At 36.3% G+C, this 8,947-nt stretch overlaps 1 long non-coding RNA gene across 1 annotated transcript; it reads left to right on the forward strand.

Moving 5' to 3' along the window:
* Window positions 1-435: 435 nt before the first annotated feature.
* On the forward strand, window positions 436-8,446 carry LOC129274545 (uncharacterized). The gene is made up of 4 exons (XR_008585908.2): window positions 436-564; window positions 2,463-2,638; window positions 3,303-3,399; window positions 4,030-8,446. It is a non-coding gene; the product is annotated as an uncharacterized LOC129274545 (long non-coding RNA).
* The last annotated feature ends 501 nt before the right edge of the window (window positions 8,447-8,947 follow it).

An 8,947-nucleotide genomic window follows, 5' to 3' on the forward strand; every position in this document is an offset into this window, starting at 1 on the left:
TCTTACTTTAATTTTTCTTTCTCTCCTTTATTTTGTCTTTCACACATGTATTCTTCTTCCATTTCTTTCTTTTTCTCTCTTTCTGTATTCAATTCAAAGAATGGCGGAAACTTTTTTTCTCTTTTTTATTCTAACTTTCTTTTATTCTTTTTTTATTTTTTCCTTCATTTTCCCCTTGATTTTTTTTCTTCTCTTTTCATCTCTTTTCTTTCGCCTTAAATTCTTTCTTTCCTTCATTCTTTCGTTCACCCTCCCTTCCAATTTTTTTAAGTTTTTTACAGGTGTAACACTGTGTAGCCTTCTTTGTTGATCTTTTTTCGATTGTCCCTGATTTCATTTTGTGAAATCTGGTCACCCTGGGGGGGGGGGGGGCCGGGGGGGCGGCGACAGGCTTGCGCATGCGCACTTACCGCCAACATTTGAAAAGAAATACCGTTTGCGTTGCGTTGCAGTTTATTGAGCTCGATCGAGAAGTGGGACGAAGAAGGCCGTTAATAATTCAACTACTTAAAGAATGCGGGTTAGATGTGGACGACTTCGAAGACATTTGCAGTAGGCTAAACAGTAAGTTAGATAACCATTTTCTATGATTTTCTTTTCGTAGTTTGTTAAATGCCCCGGCTTGCAACTAGCTAAAGATTTCGTCAATGAAAATGACATGACACTGGCAATCCCATCCTGTCTAACCGGGCGCTCGCCCGGCCCCGAGCGCCTGCTCGCTGCTGTGATGTGGACCACTGGCTGGTAGTCTCAAGTCTGCACACAGTCACAGCACACCTAAACGATTTGAGTTTAGATTTAACGTGAATTTCCTGTTATTTTACAAAATCTTTCAATTGATGATGTTCCTTGTATTCTTATGAGTAAGTGTGCAAAAAGTCTCATTAAAAATTAAGAGAAATAATTGATTTTCTTGGGAAAATATCTCGGCCAGTCATGGTCATTTACTTGCATTTTGATTGAACAAAATTATTAAGTTAGTGGTACTGGTACGGTAGCCCGACAGCAGATCAGAATGACATGAGAAATTGAGAATGAACGTTAAGAATATTACTTAGAAATTAGCGGGAAAATTATGTGGAACAATTCATTTTATGATAAAAATTTCTTGATAACTATCGGGAAACGGTATCATGTAAAAATGAAAGGCTACATCGGACCCGGGTCGCACCGCGGACAATTCAGTTTAATAACATGCATTGTAGCGTATAGCATGCATGTCCAGCTCAGCTAGGCGCGCTGGCAACGCGGGCTAGTGTGGCTGCTCAGCTCAGGCTTGGCTGGCTGGCTAGCCGGCTGGAAGTGGAAATGCGCCAGTTTCTATGCATGGATATTTTTCCGGTCATCAATAAGAAGATCGTAGTTTGTTTGTTGCCGAAATGATTCTGAAACATCCTTTACTTTTGAGGATTGATGATGAATGATGCAACAATTATTTCCGATGACTTTTCCCCACTTTTTATGATTTTTTTTTGCCCGTGACGCATATAGAGCTTGTGGAATTTACGTGTGTCACATGCGACGCGTGTTCTACACTGGCGAGAACGTTGCTGGTAGGATGGGGGTCGGGTGTCCGGACAGTTTTATCTTTTTGAAGCCTTCCTTTTATCTTTGGATTACACTAAAAATATGAATTCAATACTTGTTATCATCTTCTATTTTGTTCTTTATAATATTTCCTAATAATTTGTACTAAAAATTGATGGAACTTTGCTTTTTTTCCAAATGACTTTCTAAAATTGATCGTCCAGACACACAACCTGTCTGGACACACAACAACTGGGTAATACTAATAGTGGCCGATGTCTGCGCACTTATTCACATGATGCGAAGATTTCGATAAGAAAGCACAGTCACAGAGGCTGCATTTTGAGGACGTCACATGAAATGCCCTGGAAAGAATTCCATATGCAATTCCAATGTACCCCCCACCAACATGATAAAAAATAAGATTGTTGAGACTTAATTCCATTCCAGTTCGTTCACTTCAGATTTTTCTATAATTTTTTTACCCTTGTTTTGGCACCTTAGTTGGGACTTGAGATCACCTCGTTTTATTTGCGGTCAAGACCTGTTCCTGCTATGCTAGCAAGAAGTGCTGATGCCGGAAGGGGTATTTTAACGACTATCAGCCAATAGTTCGCCTAGACTTGACTCACAGACCCTTGAGTAAATAAACCGATGTCTATGGACAATTACACACACTAGATACATCCATACATGCTCGAAATTTGACGGAATAAAGCCATATTTTAGTATGTATTTCCACTCCTAGTACTATCCACTACCCCATCATATATGTTCTATATTGTGCTAGATATATTATTCTGAACCTTCTTCATGTTTTTATTTTCAATTTTAGTGGGGTTGCATATGGAACTCTTGCCAATGCCCTAAATTCATTATTTTCCAACCATTTTAAGTCAGATTTTTTATGAATAGATCTGTTTATGACATTCCAGGAGAAAGAGAGGGAGACCCAAAACTACTTGTCCTGGCATCACATTTGAGGAGGAGATGAAGTCGGTGAATATGACCTAGCCCGGGGGAGTTTCCAGAAGACGGCCCAGAACCACTGGCCGCCAGGAGTGGAGGTCCTTTGTTGTTGCTCTACATGTCAGGAGGCATCGGGCAGTAGGTAAGACTAAGTACAGTAGGCTCTTTCAGGTGTAAAGTTTATTTTTTGTTTGGAGTCGTTGCGTATCTTCCATTATCAGAATCGCGCAGATTCGGATGTGCGCAATCTTAGGGCACCTTATCTGTCAATGGTCCTAACTGTACTTAGAGGACTCTGTGATGATATTTTTATCATTTTTACATTGTACAAGGGGTATTTTCATTCACGGAGCTAGACAAGTCTCTGTTGCCTGTAGAACTTGGTACACAAAGATGGATTTCCCTTTAAAAATCCACCTTTCCCACAATAATTTTGGGCAAACATTTGATTTTTCCAATTTGTAAGCCTTTTGTTATCTAAATATACAAAATTAAGGCTTAAGAAATGTTACTTTTAAGCAGGTAAACATTTCGAAGGATCACTTGCTTGCAATTCCCAAGCTATATAACACAATGACATGACCTTTAAGTCGAGAGACGTCCATATGCAAGAAAATACAGAGGGAATTGGTGCAAATGCATAGCTGATTGTGCTAGTACTAGATTCCTGGCTGACGTGTATCGGTTTGGACGTTCTAATGACAAGTTTAGAGTGTAATTTGGCGCTAATAGAGTTTCACAACGGTTGGCATGATTTCTTGGCATGATTGAGGTTAACATTTTATTTTTTTTCCTCTCTTTTGCAGCCCTGGTAGAAGCACCATCTTGATACCATCATTCAAACTCTCATCAGCTGTATCATTATAGGTGGACTAAAAGAACAATATTAATGCAGATATAATGGTGTGTACAAATTTATCCTTTGTGGAAGGTATTTTTTATAATTATTGTGTTATTTTGATTATTTACATGTGCATGAACATGAGATGCAGTTAAATAATTTTGATTTTGTAACCACTCTGATACAAAGCTTGTCTAATAATTAATGCCCTTACAAGGTTCATGCTGTTGTCAATTCAAACGTATTAGATAGGCATAAGTGAAACATCAACATCTGACATGCATTTATTATCACATCAGAATTGATCTTCGTTATGTGAAATTGGCAACTTGTAATTTCTTATTCAAACTGATGGAATTATCCCATAACCATTTAAAACACATTTAAAAAAAGCATGAATTAAAATCATGTTTAATTAAAATAAATATTTTTTTTTTACTTTAAAATGTCCTTCCCTATACAGAGATGGTTTGGAGGTGCAGCAGATCTTGAGGGCATCAAGCCCCCCTCCCCCGACCTGACTTTACATGTTAATATTTGAAGTATAAATATGGAACAAACCCCACATTGTTTTTTAATCATTTTTTAAAAAGTTTGGAAATTGATATTGAAACCATGTAGTTTTTAATGAATATTAAATAGTTAATGCAGGAAAGGCTTTTATGTTCATCTTCTTCTGTTATTTATTGCAGATGCCTTAAGTTGAAATGGAAGGTGTCCTGAATCTGTAGGGACAGTGATTTTCCGCGATCGCGGAAAACGGACGGAATTCACGGAAAGGGTGTTTTGAAACGGAAAGTGTCATTTCAAACGGAAAATCACGGAAAACGCATTTTCCCTCAAAATACACAGAATAGCAACAGAAATTACTCCAAAATCACAACAAAATGAGAATATTAAATGGCCACAAAACACCAGAAAACACGATCTCACTTCGCTACTTTCATGACAATTCACACATCGTGACTGCACTCGACATCAGCACACTTGATTGTACCCCGCACCGTACCCGTACCCTGCCGGCGCCGGGTTGGGCTTCACATGCACACACATATCGTTCAACTACACGGTTGTGTGTTGCTGCCCTCTACGTTTGAAGATGTAACAGCACGATATCGTGGTCTTAAAATCCAAGATGGCGGATTGGCAAAAGCCGTTGACTGATGATAACGATGTCCAAAAAACCCCAAAATTATCGATGAAATATCATCTACCGTGAAATAATGCTAATAATGTGAAAGGTGAGGATGTATGCATGCTAAATGGGGTTGGAAAAATATTTTATGCACCCGCATAGATCCGATTAGAACGGATTCTATTGTGTTGTTGGTACAGTAGCAGATACAAATTTTGACCAGTGCGAGTGTTGTGATTTTGCTATTCAATGTGTAAACGGAATTGTCACTTTTCCGTGTGTACAAAGTCTATGGGGGAAACGGAATTTCCGTTTTCTGACATGCTGAAACGGAATTTGAGATTTTCTGAAACGGAAAAGGCAATTTTTTTAAACGGAAAATCACTGTCCCTAAATCTGCACCCATTCATCTGGTTTCGTAACTCCTTTCATAGTGCTATTGGAACCTGCTCCCTACCAGTATAACATCAAACAGATTGGAAGAATAAAGGCCAATGGGAAGTGCCTTTTATATTTCTACTTGCCACAAAGCAGTCCATGGTTTAGCGCTATCTAAACTGGACTATTGTAATGCTCTTCGTGCTTGAATTAGGGCGATCTGGACTGACTGCATATAGTACAGAATGCTGCATCTATTGTGCCATTTGCCATACGCCAACTTCGCTGGCTGCAAGTCAAGGAAAGGATATACATGAACATCAGTGTCCGTCTCCTGATTTTCAAAGTCATTGACAGAGATCCAGATTACATGTTTTATAAGGAATCCCTTGTGCGTCATTTTCATTCTAGGCGCACTTGCCTTTTTATTTTTGTGATCATTACGCACCTACGAATTAGCTACTGGTGATGCAACTTTCTCCACTACTGCTCCAAGGCCGTGGAATTAGCTCCTTCCTCTCCTCCAGTTGTCAACAACCTTGGATCAATCCAAATACAATTTGAGAAGACCTACCATCCTGATCTTTGCTCTGTACTTACAACAATACTGTCACTGTCTGGTAATTTGAATTTTTTAAATCTCATGCGCTTTGTATCTCGCAAAATAACGTGTTGTGTAAAAGCGAACATGCATTGAGGTCAAGTTTAAGGGTAACCATGGATATTGCCTTTTATTACTTTTTAACAAAACTGAAAAATTCATCCAAATTAGACAAGGGATAATAAAGTAATGTATGACATTCTAACCTCTGCATTATTTTGGTGAAAGAGCTCTAAGCATATATGCAAGTAGCAAGCTGATGATGTCATACTGACGTACATTGTACATGTACACGTATCCCCAACTTATTATTTTGTATATAAAATTGTGCATTTAATTTTGTTTACCAAGAATGAAACAAATCGGATTGTAAACTGTATTGATGTGACTTACCTGTATTGATTATTGCTGGAAGTTCTTTTGCTACATGGGATTGGAAGACATACTTATTACACACATGAAGTAAATTATTATTTTATCTGGTAACATGAGAACAATAAAAGTGTGGGCATAATATCATAAACTTACATGTATCTACTTGCATGTGTTGATGACCAATATTTTTGTAATTATTTTTTTTTAAATTTTATCTGATTTTGATAAAATTTTCACTATTTTGCATGGTAAAAATTACTTTATTTTAGATAATGTTGAGCCCGTATCATATACAAGTACAACTTTAAAGATAAATTACCAGTTGTAGTAACAATCTTAAAATGAGTTCGAACAGAATCCAATAGAATTACCAGCAAAATATAAAAGACATGTGCCATAATTAATTATAGCTCGGGAAGAAAATGTGTAATTGCTGAGAAATGAGCAAAATAAGCATGTAATTCTATCCAATGTCAGGTATTTTTCAAATCAATCATAATACACTGTCCTGTCCCACATGTTCTTTTCTGTGTTAGTGATCATCAAAATAATTAATTTTAAGTTCAAAATTAGTGATTTTACAAAAATACAAGCGTACATTAATGTACCAGATCTAGAGATTATGTACAATATTTTGACAATTTCTCATGAAATAATTGTTTGCTGCAACTGCTGTCTTTTTAATACGTTTAAGTGATAGTGTAATACAACCACAAACTTTTCTTAAGAATGAATGTATATGTATGATTCTTTCACCCAAATTTACATGCATTGATACTGTTGACTACTTGCCAAAAGTTCCTGCCAAAAGCCTTTTTTAACGATGTACATGCTTTTATAGACGACCTGCCAAAACATTGTATTGTATTATATTCAAGGTCCAACCAAAAAGAGATGAATAAAATGTTTGAAGGAAATTGAAATTAACTTTAAAAATGATAGAGCTCTGTCAATGCAGTATTATTACAGGGTTCCCACAGTCATGGAAAATCCTGGAAAAAAATTGGTCATGGAAAGTCAGGGATATGTGAAAAGTCATGGAATTGCATTTACCTCTTGGCTATGACAGCTTTCTAGTTTTTTATGTCTCACAACTCTCATACTCTGTGATTGTACTCTACTATTATAATTGGTGTTCATGATCATAACATGTCTGATTTTGTAAACTGTGCCAGAAAGGAATTAAGTCATGGAAAGCAGCAATTTAGTCATGGAGAGGTCATGGAATTCTGTTTTCAAATTTCTGTGGGAACCATGAATAGGTTTGTGCACTTGACACAGTGTGCACTACAGATGAACTTTGTAATGCCATGATATAAACCAGTACAATATCTTAAAGGAAAATAAAACCCAAAATATAATACCACATGATACCATTGATAAATACAGGACAATGAAAATGAATCCACTCATATACCCCCAATCCGATGTCCCAGTATGGAGTACCACCTTTTCAAAGTTGGCATCTTCTGGTACAAAGTCTATGGATGGGGATTATTCCGTCAGCGACGAACTACATCTCTAAACGTTTGGGCATTATATATTCTATTTCATCGATAATAAATCAAATGTACAGATAAAACTCATAAAATATTAATTAAAATTTGTTTAATATTATATGATAGGTTCAAATTACGACTTGATGAGTTTTAATGATAAAAATTACACCCTAATCTACGATTTACAAATTGGCAGCGGAAATTGGGGTGTAAATCTTATCATTAAAACTCATCAAATTGTATTTTGAACCTACCATATATTAAACAAATTTTAACTAATATTTTTATGAGTTTTATCTGTACATTTGATTTGTTATTGATAAAATAGAATATATAATGCCTAAACGTTTAGAGATGTAGTTCGTCGCTGATGTAATAATTTCCTAACTAACCCCGCGAAAATGGCGACCTCCATCCAGAAACTTCGAACCATACTGTAAGAGGCCAACTTTGAAAAGGTGGTACTCCGTAATTGGATTAGGGTATGAGTGGATTCATGTTGATTGTCCTGTATTTATCAATAATATCATGTGGTATTATGTTTTGGGTGTTATTTTCCTTTAATTCAGATATTACATGCCAGGGTATTGTCCTAGTTTTCATTTTCTCCAAATACATATTATCATCTCTCGTCTATTTCTACTTGCCCTTCAGCCTTGAAGTAAACTTGGGATAATTATGCATTTTGTTATACGCAATTTTGAGTACAGTGCACTTTGCCGCAGCTACTTATATGATATTACCTATTGTAGACACATCCTTATGTTTTGTTCATTTTCTTAAAAACGATTAAGAGTTTAATAATTTTTGTCTTTAAGCATAAAACAAAGAGTAAATCAGTCCATTCTGTATGTGTGACCTGCAAAAAAACTACAATGGTCGTTAATTTGGTTTGCTGAAAAGCCAGATAACCTTTGAGGTAACTTTTTAAAGTATTTAGAAGAAATGTATCTTTTTTAAAAGTATTTATATGCACTGTAACTAATTTCTTTGATAGTTACTATTATGTTACACTGTTTGTACAGTAAAGCAGCTGTTACACAATTTTTGTCAATAGCAAATCTAAACCAGTATTGTAAATTGATGACTCTATGAGCTAAATACCAGTACTTTCTATATCACTTGTAAAATCATTTGTTATCTGTTCATTGAAGGTGTTGTATTTTCTTAATCTTATAAAAGTCCATAGGGTCATGAACACATTCTACTGCTACCAAAATCATACCCATGATCTGTGATGTATCTAACCAGTTACCACACACATTGCAACACACCAGTTGCAACATACATTATCATGCATCAGTTATCACACATCTAGTTACCACACACATTTTGGGTAATGACTCTGATGCATGGTATTATGTGTATTATGTACAATATGTGTGGTAACTGGTAAGTGTTTACCACACACCAGTAACCACATGCATTACCACACACCAGTTACGTAACTGGTGTGTGGTAGTGTATGTGGTAACGTGTGTGGTAAATCGTGTGTAGTAATGCATGTGGTAACCGGTGTGTGGTAAAATGTGACGTAATTTGTGTGGTAAGGCATGTGGTAAAATATGAGGTAATTTGTGTGGTAAATTATGTGTGGTAACGCGTGTGGTAACCGGTGTGTG

This window comes from Lytechinus pictus, chromosome 8 (genome assembly GCF_037042905.1).
Source record: "Lytechinus pictus isolate F3 Inbred chromosome 8, Lp3.0, whole genome shotgun sequence".
Taxonomy (NCBI): domain Eukaryota; kingdom Metazoa; phylum Echinodermata; class Echinoidea; order Temnopleuroida; family Toxopneustidae; genus Lytechinus; species Lytechinus pictus.